This window comes from Borostomias antarcticus (assembly GCF_949987555.1).
Source record: "Borostomias antarcticus genome assembly, chromosome: 17".
In the NCBI taxonomy this organism is placed as follows: Eukaryota; Metazoa; Chordata; class Actinopteri; order Stomiiformes; family Stomiidae; genus Borostomias; species Borostomias antarcticus.
In genome coordinates, this window is record NC_140250.1 from 16879366 (window position 1) to 16897510 (window position 18145).

General features: G+C 41.4%; 1 long non-coding RNA gene across 1 annotated transcript in view; it reads right to left on the minus strand.

The window, feature by feature from the left end:
• Positions 1-1138: 1138 nt before the first annotated feature.
• The window catches only part of LOC311320210, a 19889-nt gene continuing 2882 nt past the window's right edge, over positions 1139-18145 (minus strand). Inside the window, exons 2-4 of the long non-coding RNA XR_014630838.1 lie at positions 12333-12434; positions 2317-2481; positions 1139-2117 (exon numbers count right to left, since the gene is read on the minus strand). This is a non-coding gene — a long non-coding RNA (uncharacterized lncRNA). The remainder of the gene's footprint in view (positions 2118-2316; positions 2482-12332; positions 12435-18145) is intronic.

Consider the following 18145-nt stretch of genomic DNA (forward strand, 5'->3'; position numbering starts at 1 on the left):
AAAGACTTGGGGAGGAAGTTTGTTCAGAAACATTAGTCTCTGTGCCCAAGAAAAGGGTTTACAGGAGAGTTTGGGAAGAGAGCACTACAAAAGTGTCCTACATGGACTTCTATCGGGAATGGGAGAATCTGCAACCCTGTAGCTACAGTATTGGTTCATCTCAAGGTCTGTCTTCTATCAAGCGACACCCAAGAGACAATCCAAGGAAACAACTACCTCTACCTTGCCCCTTGTTGAATCTCCAATATTTATGCTCTCATGTGCCATGTACACTACTACTGTAGGTCTGATGAAAGTGGAAGAGAAGGTTTTGGTGTACATTTCTAGTTCTCCCTGTGGACAACTGTCTCCACCAAAGTTATTTGGACAGATTCTACCAGTTCTGTCAATATGGGCATAGCAATGATATCGCTAATTAATGCCTAGCTAGTTACGCACACCACACTTGTTCGATTAGCTAAATTCCAATGATAAAACAAATCATTCCTCATGAAGTTCACTAGCCTTAATACCAGATTTGCAGGGCTGTTTTTACAGAAGATCTGGGGCTCAGAGTCTACACTAAGGCCGAATCCCATTTGTAATTTTTACCCTAACCCCTCCCCCGTACCCTTGGCCCTTGGAACAGAGGGTTAAGGCATAAGGGTTGGAATCGTATCCCTATGAAATGGGACACCCCTTCAAGACCGATACATCATCAGTAGTCGTCGGATGGTGTTTAACAGACGCGACAAGTTTGTTGAGAACCAGTCAACAGCAGAGTCTGACAGCCGTATACAAGATAGCCTACAGTGTGCCTCAATATATCATGGTCCACTGTATCAAAAGCCTTTGAGAAATCAATAAACAGGGATGCACAATGTTGTTTATTATCTAAAGCTACAAATATATCATTAACTGTGTAGCTGCCGTGACTGTATTATGGGAGTTTCTAAAACCGGATTGATAACAAGATAAAATAGCATTTTTGTGTAAGAAATCTTTCAATTGATCACGTACCAGACTTTCCAGAATCTTGGCTAGAGGGGACAGATTTGAGATCGGTCTATTATTGTCAAGGCTCAATGGCTCACCACCTTTTAAAAAGGGGAAAACATGAGCCATTTTCCAAACTTATTTCCTTACTGGTATGGTTAAGTTATAAATGTAAGTCAATGGTTCTGCAATGACGTCAGTTGCAAGTTTCAGATAATAAGGGCCCAGATTATCTGTCCCTGCCGCTTTATTAGGATCCAAGGACAATATCATTATGCATCAATATCGCGTCATGAAAAACAGTAGCTTTTTACCTGGCAAGACAGTACCCTCCCACAGGCTACATCCATCTGGGTGATGGTGGCTATCCCTGTTTGGACACACCAATCTGCCTAATCACACTTTACAAAGAACCCGTTAATGGACGCATACAGGAACGCTTCAATTTCCATCATTCCAGGGGGTGCAGCATAATCGAAAGGGCTTTTGGAATGATGAAAACGCTTTTCAAAGCGTTGGAGGTTAAGCCCACATTCTCACCTCTGGTTATTGCATCATGTGCCTTTTTACACAATGTGTGTCTGGATAATGGGGACTTGCTGGAGCCAGATGAAGATGTTGCACAGGACATCCTCCCTGTGAGTCCCTAGCAGCCAATGAGACATCTGGAAATGCTACAAGGGACAGACTGGCTGCCTTGCTCTCCGACATCCAAGCTCCATATTAAAGATACTGTCTGTGATCCATTTCTGGATCTGTATATATTTTGTACTATATAGCCTATCATTTTGTGTTGGCTATTTTGAAACAGTATTTGGCATGTTCCAATTTTTCTTTGATGCACACAGATGCTGATTATAACTTCTCAGGGATATGTAAAAGTAATTGTAATTTGTTCTCAAATAAATCTTTTCATACATTTCTTTTAATCTGTAGCTGATTTATCCAGAGAGAGCGTACTTGAAGTTTTGCTCCAACGCTTTTGCAAAATGGCCAGGCTAGTGTCAGCTCCCATATCCGCTGAGAGGAGCCTTGGCTCGGACATGGTTTCATGGTTCCAGGGACTCCTGAGCAAACCCGAATGTTTGAGCCTCCACCATGAAGGGGTTGGGCTCAGTGTGAGCAGTGGGCTCGATCATCTCCTGAAAGAAAACAAAACAAATGCGAAGAAATGATATGCCAGAACTGGGTGATAAATGGGTGTTAAATACAATATTATGTGCTCACAATATATTTCCACAAAAAACATGTGGAACAAGTTTTGTTCCACATGTTCATTAAAACACTGATTTGTTAATTCCAATGTGATAAATGTGATTGTAGCTAGTCTTCAAACCTTACCATTGCTGTGGGATCGCCAACCTGAGCCAAAGATGCGCCCACCAGAGGAGGGTGGATGGACGGCCTGTCCCCCAACACCTCACACATGTCCATGTAATACTGCCAGGTAGCAGTAGCTGTCTCCCCTCCATCTGTACCAGACCCCATTTTGGGTGTTTTGAGCTCCTGCAACACACACACACACACACATACACACACACACACACACACAGCTATAACTCGCAATTCTGGGAAAATTCTCATAGCCCTTGGTTTGGAGTGTGGGTCTCTGTTTCAAGGGCTATGTAGCCCTCGCCCTTACCCCTACACTTGACACCCTAGAGGATTGGGACAACTCTACAACTAAACATGAACGTGCAAAACGTGTTAGAAAGTGATAGGGGTAAGGGGTAGGGCCAAAGGGTGAATTGGGACTCAACCTAACACTAACTCATACACGCAGTACTCTATGAAGCCAGCTTTATCTGCACTAACACATTATACAGTATCAAGTGGGTTAATGATTGATTAATGCTATCTCTCTATTCATTTCTCTCTCTTTCTCTTTCGCTCTCTCTCCCTGTGTCCGCCGTAGCACAAGTAGTGGTGGCTTTTAATATGTACTATGTAGGCCTACCGTTGGAGACTAATTGGCCATTTAGTCAGCTTGTGTTCACGGAAATGCTGTATCGAAAATGTTCTATGGACATGCACACGCACACATACACACACACACACACACATCTGTAGAGTTGTTTAGCTGTCCTTATAATCTACTGTATAGAGTGTGTGTGTGTGTGTGTGTGTGTGTGTGTGTGTGTGTGTGTGTGTGTGTGCCCGTGTGTAGCCACATGAAGACTCATGAATAGCAGAGGCAGGATTGTCATCATCGGATACGATGGACAACCATAAGCAAGTAAGTAAGCCCGTGTGTGCCCATGTGTGCCCATGCGTATGTGTATGTGTGTGTGTACGCACATTGCTTGCCACCTGCTGGCTGCCATGGGTAGTGCTATTGCTATCGGTAATTAGCCATTCATTCGGCCCTAATGACCTAATTAAAAAACCCGGCCGTGTCACCGTCTGCTCGGAACCTCTGCTGTTACCCATGCCAAATATGAATGCTGTCAGGCCAACGTTGTCCGAGAAAATGGAAACAGACAGACAAACAGAGAGGCACGTCCTGATATGACCAACTCCTAAGCATCCCAGGGACAACACCGCTAGCCCCGCCCCTAAAGAGGCGGGAACTTCATGAGCCAATCATCATCTGAGAGAGAGGAGAGGGACTTTTCATATTTTTTGAGCGGGAACTTTTCCTTTGTGTGGGAAATGTTGTCCCAGGGATGCTTAGGAGTTGGTCATATCAGGAACACCAACAGAGATACAGAGGTTTGCTCATTCATGTGTAATACTGCTGACTTGTTGGAATGATCCTTTCCTCGCCCTCCCTCGTTTTTCTACATCAAAGATGTAGATGTAGCCGCTCTATCAGGAGATAGAGCGGCAGGCTGGGGATCGCAAGGTCCCCGGTTCAATCCCAGCTCCCAGAGTGTGCCTAAGTGTCCTTGAACAAGACACTGAACCCCAAAGTCTCTTGTGTGGCATGGTGGCATTGTACCCACAGTACCTGTAGTACTGTCGCCTCACAGCAAGAAGGTCTCTGGTCTGAGTCTGCATGTTGTCCCCGTGTTCGCAAGCGTTTCCTCCAAAAAGAATCCAATGCGAAAAACTTCAGAAGAAGAGAGGTTCTTCAGTCCGGTCTCTGACCAGGATTTGGATGGCTTGAATGGATTAAATGCAAGGAACAATGTCCACCGGTGACTGCTAAAAAGATGTGTGTGTGTGTATGTCGTGTGTGCTACTGTGTTGCCGCTCACTCACGTGTGTGTTGTGTCTCAACGTGTGGCTTAAATAAAGACCCCCCCCCATGGGTCCAGAATTATTATTATTATTAAATGATTGGATTTATTTTTATAGTGTCTGTAGACCTACAGGCAGATGAACGTCAAGAGGGATTTTAAAGATACTGCCCTTTGAAATTCAAATGTTGATGTATTTATAACACTCTCAGTGCTCTCTGTATTTCACCTCAGAAATGTGCATGGTGAAATATACCAAAGCAGGCACTACAGGGTGGAGGTTTTCAGCAGATGTACCATAAAAGCCCGAAGTGAAGTGGTAAAATATTTACACCAATCAAAAGTCCAGGACCATAGAACTTGCTACATTGCTACAACGGAGTGAGAAAACATGCTGTTAAAAACATTCCTCAACTCATTAAACTGCCAGGAAACAATGTGTCAAATTTGGTATTTGGCTCAAGAGTCAGGAAAAGGGAGGCCACATTTCCGATGTCTCCATGTTTATGTTATTAAAACCCTGTGCTATCGGTAGTTCAGAAGGAACAATATTCACCTGCGTCACTCTTATAAAAACAGGAGCCAAGGGAGAACTTGACGCAAGAATGTTATCTGGTTGAGGAGATTGGGGTTGTGGGTTACAGAGATGAATGATAGTGAATGAAGATTGGAACATTGCCAAACCGTAGACATGTTTTTGATGACAGTGGGCAGTCCACAGCTCTAGTATGTTTTGTCTATTTATTCAGGAGGAAGGCAGAGAGAGCTACAGCAAAGAGAGAGAGATCTGCACAGAAATTGCCATTGGCACTCGAACCCAAAACACCTCACTTACATTTCTTTTCATTATGTACATCTGCTCATAAGTACACATTTACCTTTTGCAACCAGGAGCATGCACATCATTCACCAGAAGTAATAAATCCGCCATAGAAAAACTAGGCATTCCATAGAAAAAAAAACATGAAGCTTATTGTCTCCCTCCCTCGAGCAAACAACCCAAGGTCCCCTCAGCCTTCAGAGCGTAGGATGAGAGGAGATGGTCCACTGAAAGTATTTTTCTTCATTTTATTCTCCTGTGCTAGTGTGCCTCAGCGTGTCGCCATAAGCATTTACTGTTCACCTCAGGGGCCTCAGAGGCACACTAATCAATACTTGCCCCACTCCCCCTCTCCCTCGTGTAGATTTCAGACAAGTTTAGGCTAAGGTGATAACAGTGATGGAACAAAGTCACTTGAAAGTAATTCCAACTTTGCCAGGGGCCACAGACTGTCTGACTCAAGATGTAGAGAGTAATTCACAGGAAAGGGAGGGGGAAATATAGGTTTCTGCTAGTGGCAAAATAGCTGTGTGGACTGACTAGACATTCAAACTAGGTTTTGTTATGTATCTTGAATTCATGCATGGCTTATATCATGCTGCTTTCCTTATGAAATGTAGCACATGATGCATTTGATTGACACTAATTCCATGGCCTGGATTCTGACCTGAAACTTTATTATATTAAAGAATGAGGTCAACCCAGTGTGAGGTGCCTTTTAAGATTGCCATAGATTTTGCAAGACAGAAGAATAATTGTATGAAAAACATACATATTACTCTCTGCGAAACTTGACTTTCGAAATATAAAATTAACATTGTGTAAAGTTAGTTTTAGTGACTGTAAAGGCTATGCACACCTTCAAATCCTTGTAGACTGAGAGATGAGAGAGATGATTCCCATACCCTGCCTGTACTTGCAAACAATCTTTCTTAGATTAAAAGGTCTTTGACCGAAAGGTTTAAATAATAAAGTTTGTTTGCAAGTCCAGGACAGTGTGCAGGAATAATCTTTCCCCTAGTGAAATTGATAGCAAAAGAGGGCAATGCAACAAGGAGAAGCAGGTTCTCGACATGTCTACCTGTCCGTCACTCTGATACTCTTAAAGTGATCATTAAAAAAATCCTCATCGTTGGATTAATTGTCTAATTAACCTCAAGGGACATAAGATGTATCAGAACTTGGGACATGTACACTTACATCTAACCTGATCTTTTTTTTCTTCTTTTTTTTCTTTTATTATTTTTTAAATCAAACATAAAAACGCCCACAGTACAGATGCATGTAAAAAAAAAAAAGATATATTATGATGAACTCAAAACTGTCTGACGTGGTAATCGAATGAACTGAACCTTTGATTCCAGGTCAAGGAGAATACAGACTTTAATTCAAATGCTTGGGTCAGCAAAGAACAAGTTCCATCCATTTCCAGACACAAATTCTGCTTCTGTCTGCTGCATACTTCACCTTTAGGACACACATCCCTCTCCAGTGGAGCCCATTTACCGAGGTCAAGCCCAGGCCTGTAACTAAAGTGTTGAATTAATTAAAGTCGTTATTTTCCTCAACTCGCTTGAAAGGCCCCAATTATTAGTTTCTTAGTTGGAGAGACCACAGAGACAAGACGCCAGTAACTAGGAAGACGTCTTCTGTAGATATTGTGTGTGTGTGGGGGGGGGGAGTTCTTCCTTTACCCCCTAAACAAATTACAGAGTCCCTGAATGTCTCCAGTGCTTGTGTAGACTCCAGTACTATATCATGTTTTGATTTTATCAGCTTGATCACTCTCTGCTGTACTCTGGACTTTGAGGGAGTTGTTTTTTCTCCCTTCTTTTGTCCTCAAGGCCCTTTTATTTAATTTATTGTCCTAATCACTTCAAGCCATCAAAGCCAATGCCAAGTTTTCAAAAGGGGAACTCTACAATTACTCTTGGCTCTGTGGAAATGAAAAGAATGCTTGCATAACATTCATTCTTCTTTGAGAGGGAGCAGATTTTGCCTGAAAATTCTCTCTCAGCTGTGGAAAAAATGACTCCTATCAGATTATTTTGCGATGTCCTAAAAATCTGTTAAATAAGAGGGTGCTTCAACACCTCACTAGAGACATACCATGTTCCAGCCATGTACCACCCTGCTTCAAGACCTCCACCATCATCCCCGTCCCCTAGAAAACAAGAATCACTGGCCTCAATGACAACAGACCTGTCGTCCTGACCTCTGTAGTAATGAAGGTTTTTGAGTGCCTTTTTCTTCTGCACCTCAAATCCATCACAGACCCACTCCTGGACCCCCTGTAGTTTGTCTACAGAGCCAACAGGTCAGCAGATGACGCAGTAAACATGGCCCTACACTACATTCTCCAACACCTGGACTCACAAGTACCTATGCCAGGATCGTGTGCCTGACTCCACCTGCAGATGGATCACAGACTTCCTGTCTGACAGGAAGTAGTACGTGAAGCTGGGCAAGCACGTCTCTGAATCCAGAACTATCAGCATAGGTTCCCCCAAAGGTTGCGTCCTTTCCCCTCAACTCTTCTCCCTGTACGTGAACAGCTGCACCTCCATCCACCAGTCTGTCAAGCTCCTGAAGTTTGCAGATGACACCACCCTCATCGGACTCATCTCTGAGGGTGACGAGTCTGCCTACAGGTAGTTTTGACCAGCTGCTGTCCTGGTGTGGCCAAAACAACCTGGAGCTCAACGCTATCAAGACAGTGGAGATGGTTGTAGACTTCAGAAAGAACCCGGCTCTCCTCACCCTCATCACTGTCTCAGGCCCAGCTGTGGGGGGAGGTCAAGGATGAGCCAATGAGCTAAACCAGTTCTTAAACAGGTTTGGCCTGGCTATTACCCCCACCCTGCCACCCACCACCCCTGCAAGTTCAACCCGCCCCAGGCCCGGACAACATCAGCCTCAGGGTGCTTAAGGAATGTGCTGGTCAGCTTGCAGGAGGTCCCAAACAGATCTCTATCAAGCTTGTCCAGACTGATCTGCGGAGAGAAACAGAAGGTGAGCTCGCAAAATCAGGAGGGTCTCACTAGGCTACTTTTATCCTGCACCTGCCTAAAAACAGGCTGGATGTGCACACAGCTACTATGTATTCAGTTGAAGATGCAATTTGTGTGTTTGTGTGTGTGCTTTTTTTTTTTTAATCTTGGTCCATGCTCCTTAACGATGGTCTCTCTGAAGCGCATGTGGGTCAGTGTGTTTCTCTCTCCCCAGTTTTTAAGTGTCATTTGGTGGGATCACACAGTCTATGTCGTCGGACAGCATCGGCATTTGCTCTGGAATCACCTGCTGTTTAGCCCAGGAACGCTAATTAAATTTGGAATCCAATTATGGGAATGGTAATGAAATTTCCAAATGGGGAAACTCGTAATCTGTTCATTGAGGGGTTTAATTACAAGCGGGTGTGTTAGTTCGAGATATGTTGCACCACTGGATTTACTGGATCTGTGGAAAGGTGTGTGTAGTGTATTTTTGTTTGTCTGCATTGTGTGTGTGCGTGTGTGTGTGTGTGTGTGTGTGTGTGTGTGCATGTACATAAGTGGTTTTGCACATGCAAGTTTTTTATTGTAGCTGCCTGTATTCAAGTATACAGTGTACAAGTGTATCTGCAGAGAGTAAGAGAGAGAGAGAGAGAGAGAGAGAGAAAGAGAGAGAGAGAGAGAGTGTGTGTGTGTGTGCATGTGCGTGTAAGGGGGAAATCTGAACTGAGAAGAAATACAGAATGTCATCATGCATGGATCTAAAAGGGGCTTTTGTTGATATTTCTTACCAGAAGTAAAAAATTGGCACAAAGAGCAAACAAGGTCAAACCTGCTCCTACAGTCTACCTTAAAGGGATCAGCGAGGATTTTCAATATTTGTGTATTGGGATTGTAGCTGAATGATGCTGCCATGCAGGCACTTAAGAGAATCCAGGTTAGCTCCAGTAAGCATTAGTCACCTAGTGGGAAAAAATGTATTCCTGAAATCTTGAATCAAAACATCGCCAAAACTCCTCAAAACTACTCGTCCTGGCTTTGTTGAAATCCAAAAGCACCACCAAGCTTTTCAAAGTATCAGCAGTGAAACTGCTGAAGGCCACTGCACATCCTGATTACACAGTAGCAGTTGTCAGCAGTAAATTCACTCTACACATTTTTAAAAGTTTGGCAATGCTTTTGGATTTCAACAGTTGAAACAAAGCTGTTGCTGTTCCTATTGACAGAGACGTTTTCAAGACTCAAAAATAACATCACCATCATCTTCAGCATGTCATTTCCTAGGGCTCAGAGAGATGAATGGCTCTCTTACTGTATAGATAGATAAGATACTTTAATAATCCCCGTGGGGGAAATTTGGGGTTATATGCTATATATTATTTATTATAGCTATAGCATGTACATAACACAAGAGGAGCAATATAATAAAAATATGACCTATATAGGCACATAATCCAGGTGCAACACAGTCACTGCTGCCGAAGGCAGGGAGGAAAGCTGGAAAAATATTGCAGACTGTGTGAATGTGTGGCTACGTTTTATCAACACCCTCATGAACACGAAAAGGCTAGATCACTAATTGGGCTATATGTATATATGTTTATGGTGTATAAAGCAATTGTAGCCTATGCCTATATCTTATTCTTTCAGCTACAACCCTGTGAGCCTTGCAAGGGACACTTAAATAAAGCAAGTGTAGGCTATAATTTATTTTATTAGTTTCTAGTTGAAGCAGACAATGTGATCTATCTATACAAGAGGAGTTAAGAACTAGAAATTAAGATTAAAAAAAACATTAAGATGGAAAAAGTGAAACTCAAAGTGAAGTGGTAGGCTAAGCCAACAAAAAGTTCATCTAAAATGTACTTGTCTTTGTTCCTAGGAACGGGAGGCTAGCCTACATGACTCCACAGCCTACATGAAACTGCAGGCAATAAAATGCAAGACAGTGCATCGTCTGCGGGACTGTAAACGCACTAGCAAAAGTTTACTAACTGTAAAGTTCTGGCAAAATATACGTAGCTCAAGCAGCTGAAAACCATTCTGCAATATGTAGGCTATCTTTCATGTGATATCTGGAAAAGCCAAAGAGGGGGTTGTCAATCTGTAAAAAAACAACAACAAAAAAACTATTTGCGCCTTGAGATAATTGTTTAATTTACACACTGAAGTTCCATATGGGATCTTAACATCCGATGCCATTTTCCAAGTAAATTGATCAGTCAACGGGCAGTACTTCATACAGTTTGATCCGTAATCTGGAATTTAACCTGCCTCTGAGCAGATTATCTTGGCAGCATTCTGTAAATTACCACAGAGATTTACAGTAGCACGGTGAAAAGTGATCCACCTTCGTGATATGGAAAAACCAGGCTTGAGTCTGATGTTATTGCGCTAACCCCGTATCCTGTTTCATAGTACTGGGACCAGGTCTTACATTATTTTTCAGTCAACACACTTAACTTTGAATTTCAGCATGCCGATAAGAAAGATCCCTAAACTAGAACAGCTTTAATGCAGATGATGATCAGTGAGTGATACAGACAGGAAAAGATTGTGGGTGTTGTGTTACTTGATTTTAGTGATGTGTTTGATTTAATAGACCACAATATGCTTTTAATGAAACTTGCTGCTTATGGTTTCAATACTTTGGCCCTGAACTGGATGAGGAGCTACCTATAAAATAGAACACAAACCATTTACTTTAATGGTAGTTTTTCTACGGTAAGGACAGTACAGTGTGGTGTCCCAGAGGAAAGTTGCTTGGGCCCATTGCTATACTCTATTTATTGTGAGTAAAGCCAACGTATGTGGATAAGTTAAATTCAATTCAATTCAATAGCCTTTATTTATACTCGAAGGCCACTGAGGTTGCCCTCATTTTCAGTGATGACGAGTAGGAAAGATGCAAAATGTTTGCTTGGAAAATGAAATGAAATTAATTTTAGACTGGATAACCAAAAACATTCTAGCTCTAAATGTATCAAAGAAGTGTGGCAACCAATTATGCATCTCTATCAAGAGCAGCTGCATAGAACAAGTTAGGGAGACTAAATTTCTAGGAGTCATTGTTGATAGCAACATGTGGCAGAATCACATAGGGAAACGTGGAGAGGAATATCCATTATACGAAGATACTAATATTACATTACGCCAGGTTCCATCTTACAGGTTATACAAGCCTTGGTATTGTCACATCACCCAGCAATCTGCTCAAGTGCAGAAAAAAAAAGAGATTCAGGCTACACGCTTGAGTTAGTGCAGAATAGAGCAGCGCGTCTTGCACTCAGGTGTTCAATGAGAGAAAGCATAGATCAAATGCATGCTGATCTTTCCTGGCTGATGGTGGAAAACACGTTAACACGCAGTCTTCTCATTTTATTCAGGAATATATGTGTCAAAACAACCTCACAGCCTGTACTCAAGAATGACCTTTTATCAGAACAGTATGAACATGGAACAAGACAAGTAACAAGGCATAATTTTACAATTCCTAAACCAAGAACTAATACAATGTTCAATACAACACTTTTGTATAGAGCCATTTCGCAGTGGAATAGTTTGCCATCTTGTATTACTAATGCAACAAGAAAGTTTAACCAGGCCAGGTCCAGCCTGGCTTATGTGTGTTGGCTGGCTTGTTTCTGTGCGAGACTGGTAGGACGGTAATGTCTGATAAATAAAGATGGGTCTTGTCACCTGGACACATCAGTTCCACTGCTTCCAATGCTTATCCAGCACAATGAGAGTGGGATAGCCAGTAAGCTCATGGGCTCACAACAACTAGCAGCAGCTTCCATAACATTAATGGTAGCGGTCAGTGGCTAAAGCAGTAACACTGATGATTTCTGTAATGTTAGCTATTTTGCTGCAATGGGTTCAACTTTTGTTTCTGGATAAAGGTCATGACTTGCTGTTTTGCACTTCTCTTTAGGTGGTGAATAAGTAGACCCAAGACACAGTGGGTTATTTGGACATCTACTAGGATCTTGATATTATATTGATATGAAGATATGAAAGTAAAGGATTTGCCCTTAGAAGTAAATTGTAATTAAAATGGTTCATAGCTAAGTAACCTAAGTGTAGGCAGACTTGAAAGGCCAATTTAAACATACAGACGTACACATTAAAAGTAGCCATAAGTTGTTATTTTGCATGTGCTCTCAGGACATGTTATGGTTGTGACCATCTTTGTAAAAAAGAGAGGCATGTAATGCACATGTATACAGTAGGGCAGAGTCAGTTGTCTATTGTATAGACAAGGTTTTCAATTGCTCAAGTGTTGTCAGGTGTTGGTTCAAGTGTTCGAGTGTACAGTGGTGCATAGTCAGTTGTCTATTGTATAGACAAGGTGCAAGGTGTCACCTGTTCACTTGTTGGTCAGCGTTGCACAGCAGCCGACACCTGACTGGTGTTGCATCACGGTGTTCTCTGGCCTCAACCACACCAGACATCCCAGCATCAAAGCTGCAACAGAACAGAAGGGAGTGCATTAAAATAGTAACTCTTAATGTTTGGGAGATTTTTGAAATAGCTACTCAGATGCTCTTGACGCCATCCCTTTGTCGATCAGGTAGTTCACTTGCTTTTATGGTACCTAAACATAACCTTACCTAACTTAACTTACCTAAGCAAAAGGGTCTATTTTAACAAATGCTGGGTTTTGAAGCCTCGGCGCTACCAATAAATAACTTATTTAGACACGTTCTGTCCGAGTTAAATTATTATTATAATTATTTTTCTGTGGTGGTGGCGGTGCTTTGAAGCTTCAACCCAGCATTTGTTAAAATAGACCCTTTTGCTTAGGTAAGTGAAGTTTCATATTTATCTGACACTTAAAAATAACGTAAATATGAGCGCCTCTCCTAACTAGGCCGACACCGATTTATTTTGACGGCAAAGTGAATGGACCAGCAAAGGACTGTTGTCTGGCATGAGCGAGCGGAATGCGACAACGGGACTGAGAAGGGCTACATTTCAACCAGACATTCCAGTGAAACCAGGTAGTCAAAATAACTTACCTGATATAAAATGGGCACCGCAAACATGGGCTTTTCTGATTATGTCCTCAGTCCAGTCCATACGCTTAATAATGGCGATTTTGTCTGTCTTCCTCTGCTACTGTTTCAAGAATGCGTGCACATACTTGTGCTGACTAGGCTGTAAAAGGGTCTATAATTAACCGTTACATAACTTCTATAACATCCAGTGACAAAATATGTCATGGTACCTTGGTATGTCCACACCAAGGATTGAACTCACAATCTTCGCGGTGATAGGCAGCGCACTATCCACTCGGCCACCGCTGACCTGGGTAATCTGTGGAGTCTTTTTGTTTTGATGTTCTGGGACGACTGCCTCTTGTGGTAGCAACATAGAATTGCAGGTCAACAACTCGCTGGAAGTTGAGGCAGGGAGCGACAAATAGGATTCCCTCTTCATGGTGTGTCGGCTTACAGCCAACACACAAAAAAAGAGTGCCGTCGACCAGCACAACCCGTGGTATATTGGCCATATACCACACTCTCTCATGAGTTATTGCTTTTATATAACGGTTACATCATCGGGAAACATTTATGGGATAAATACCTACTATTTCAGTGTCTTAATATCGATTTTAGTGAACTTAGCCAAGAAAGATAGTTCGAAGTTTCACAACGACAAACAATGAGTGCCCTAGCAACCAAACTAATACTCCTGACCAACCTAGCTAGCCATGAACGAAAAAGTGGTAATGATAAACCAGAGTGGTAAGCTACTGGACGGATAGAACAACTCAAAATTGACATTGAATGTTTCCATTTTTCTTGAGGAGAAACCGTAATGTAACCAACAGACCGTTACGCAATGGAACTTTTGGGCTGCAACACTAGAACAGTTGGGGCGGTTGTGGCTCAGTGGTAGAGCGGGTCGTCCAATGGTCATAGGGTCGGGGGTTCGAATCGCGGCTGCTTTTGTCCACATGTCAAAGTATCCTTGGGCAAGACACTGAACCCCAAATTGCTCCCAATGAGCAGGCTAGCACCTTGCATGGCAGCTGCCGCCATTGGTTTGTAAATGTATGGGTAAATGAGAGGCCATTGTAAAGCGCTTTAGATAAAAGTGCTATATAAGTGCAGTCCATTTACCATTTACCAACAGTTATTCTCCTTCCTCCAGCATGGTGAATATTTTGCATTGCTATTATTAATGTAGTAAGATGAGATGAGGGTATTTAATTTCATAAGCCAGACAATGGCTTTATATTGTCTGGCCATGAATTGCAACCAATCCTGGAGAATAAAATAGAGCCCTCTTCAATAAAATAGACCCTCTTGATAGTGTAGCGTGTTCTAGGGTTAGAGCTATGACTATGACCGGTATAATTTATGATTATACCGCGGTTATCACAAATATGAAGGAAAATGGATTTAAGACATTACATCAACTCGTATGGGGCACCACCCTGGTTTGTACAGGGAAACAAGATAACTTTTATCAATAGTCTTAATTATTCATCAATCTCAGTCTGCAGGACTGAGTCCTTGACTCAATCAAGTGACCTAAGATAATGTGATGACGCTCGGACGTGGTCAAAAGTTAATAATATTTATTTAAATTATACTAATCAATTTTCAAAATAAGTATCCTACTAAAATGTCTCATGGACACTCCTCAAATAGAGGAATTAATCATGCATTTTTACCCCGTTTCCTCTGATCTCACATTGATAAATAGGACATTGAGGTGGTCCATGCTTTGCCACCAAAGTAGATATAATATATTCTCTTAGGACCAAAAATATTCTCTTTAGTCAAATTCCTATACAGGAAGTTTCACCTTTGCTTCCAGCAAGTGCTGACCCATAGATACAAACTGTTATTCTATAGCAGCAGACAATTTATCCCAGCTGGGCAATGGGGTGTCTGAGTAACAAACCAGATGATATGTTATACAGGAAATTTGCACTAGGCTGCACTTCATTCTAGCTATAGACCGGTCAGTCTGCATTCGTTTTGGTTGCTAGGCTCGCCGTTTGTTGCTATGGAATAGCACGTCATATCCATGGATGGGAAACTTGCTGGGGAAAAAATGTAACAGACATTTTCCATTTCACTTACGGTTCTAAACCCATGTTAAGTATTGAATGTCATCGCTGTTCCTCCAGGGAATATGGTCCCCGTTTGACATTCTGTAGCAACACGATTTAGCGCAGAGGGGCTATAATGAAAGTCAGCAGTGAGCAAAGCATAAATAACATATCTTTATATTTCCATGTAGAAAATATGAGAACATGGCACATATTTGTGTCTTTGACAGATGGCCATGGTATAGGCAAGATAATACATATACAGGCTAATCCCCATGCTGTGCATTACTTTTTGATAACAGCACATCTCATCGTGTATTATCCCTTACTTAAAGGTCCCCTATTATGCTCCTTTTCAAAAAGTTAATAAAGGTCTCTGGGGTCCCCAAAACATGTACAGTATGTGAATATAAACCCCTCAGATTAAGCCCTGCAGTACTAGGCCTCTACCCTCTGTTCCAGTCTTATTCTGGATGTGCTGTTTCTGTCTGTAGCATTGATGTAAATGAGGTTTTTAAAAGGTTTTTAAAACAGGCCTTAAAGGAGTAGTAAAGGGAAAATGCATGTTTAGCCCTGTTTTAAGGTTACTTATGATCATATACAATGGTTCAGATCAAAACGTTGACAAAGCTAGAATTTTCAAGAAAGTTGATAATTGCTCTACCACTGTTTTGGTCATACAATGGATGTGGATGGGCATCTTGAAAAATCATTCAAAAACATGTTAAACTCACGATTTCAAAGACAAGAAGCTCACCGAGGGTGTAATTGGTGTCCATTGGTGTTCTGACATCAAATTCGCCACAAAGACAGTTTTTGATGTTCCTTTGAAGAAGTCTTTGAAATCGAGAGTTTAACATGTTTTTGAATGATTTTTCAAGGTGCCCACCCACATCCATTGTATGACCAAAACGGTGGTAGAGCAATTATCAGACTTTCTCAAAAGTGCTAGTTTTGTCAACGCTTTGATCTGAACCATTGTATATGATCATAAGTAACCTTAAAACAGGGCTAAACATGCATTTTACCTTTACTACTCCTTTAATAATTTACACTTCATCTGAACCGGGACCCAATTGACCAGTTTTCAAAATTAATTTCTAACAAGCTACAGTAGTTATGCTAGCCAGCTGTTGTTTCCACATAAATAAATAAATATTTCATACTAATGTATTGGCTGCAATGGTGCACATTTTCTCATCAGCATGCAGTCTAGATATCAGGGGAACTTATCTTGCTCGCAACTCCCTGCAAGTAATTAAAGTGATCACTGACTCAGGAGTTCAATCTTTCCTAAATCTTTAATCTCACATCACGGGTGAGGAGCATTACAGGGAATTATGCTGTCCTGCAGGGGTGATATATAGTGTATCTATAGGCTTTTGTTCATACTGTTAGCTTTAGCATCCGACTCAATTAATTACATAGGTTGAGTTCAGTTGGAATCCTCATTTGTGAGCCATTTTGGAGCAGTAGTAGAGTAGTTGTAGCATGATGTGTGAAACATCCCATACTGAATAAGGCCCCTCAGAAATCCAAGAACGTTAAATCACTAGACTCCAGTAGGCTCAATGGCTATTTATTGGGTTGCTGATTAACTAAAAAGTCAACAAATCAATTCTTTTTTTTAAATTGTAGAAATACTTGAGTTTAGTTATTTGCTTTGACTTGCCTCATACCTGATTTTAAACTTTCATGTCAGGCATTAAAATGGTTAAACGCCTGTCTCCCTTACTCACAGTTTCAAATAATGATAATCACTTCAGTCCCTCTGCAACCTTTCCCAAGAACTGTAACAGGCCCAAAAAAGCAGCTGCAATACTCTAGAAAGCCTACTAATCCAACCACATACACCCCATCACTCTCAACTATTTACAACAAACAGGGAAGTAATCCTACTATCATTAAAAATGCAATAAATGTTTTGATTTAGACTTATCTTTTTTCCCTTTCTTAAAAAAAAAACATCCACAGAGATTTTAGAAAGGTGTAGAATAAAAGTATTTCTCCCCCCCAAGAAATGATTGATTATGAATTTATCATTTTAAAAATGTTGACCGGTCCGAAGTGAAGGTTTTGTTTACCTCTGAGGCATCTGAGGATGAGCCAATAGTATTACAACATTGGTACCACATGGTATGTCAGGAGACAGGAGCACTCAGGAGTACTATTGAATACTAGGTACTTTGCACCTTTAAACTTCAATAAAAACATTGGATTCCAAGAACATTCTAGGTTGGAGGTAACTCATCCTAGACTAGTTGACTAGTCTAAGTTGTACAACCTGTCTAAAAACCTCCCAGTACAGACCAGTACATGTTTTTGAAAGTACAACAGGTTAAATGTTTTACCTCAGATTACCTTGTCTCAACACTTTCCCTCTTTGTCAGCAAATCTCTGATGTGAGAGCCATGTAATAAGTGGCATGGTGTGCAGAACAATATGTTCTTTTAACTTCTGGTGTTGATACATTTGTTGTATTATGTAAAATGACGCAGGTTTAATAAAAAATGACTCTTACACCAATTAGACTGACATAGTTTGCAGTGACAGCTATGTCGGAATCAAATTCTTCACTTCACTCTGGAGGCTACTGCGATGCACAAAATTGCTTCCCTTTATAGCTGCCTTTTTTGTCATTATTCCCTTTCTTGACAGACAAGAACCTGGGGTAATGTTTTGCAATGTATTTCATTATTAACCCTTAGTGGTAATAGTCACTTTTACTCTAAATTACTCTTCAACATGTACTTGAATAATGATGTAAATTGAGTTATATTTATTGTTAATTATAGCTTGCCAGACACAAAGGCATGTTGGCAGCTGAACATATAATCAGAACAGAACAGATAGGTCTGACAGCACCTTCCTTCTGTAAAGCCAATTACCCTGCCTCCAACCAGTGTTTCAGCCTAAGGGGAACTGGATCTCAAACTTAAATCGTACTCAATAACGGAGGAGAATATTCAGAAGGTTTACCAGGTGTAAGCCAAGCTAAGATCAGAAGTGAGTAAGACTGTCTGTCTCCCCCCTACTCTGCCGACGGGGCTTCAGCTGATTCGCTTCCCCAGGCCCCCTAGAGGTGGAACTGATCACTGCGTTTCAAACC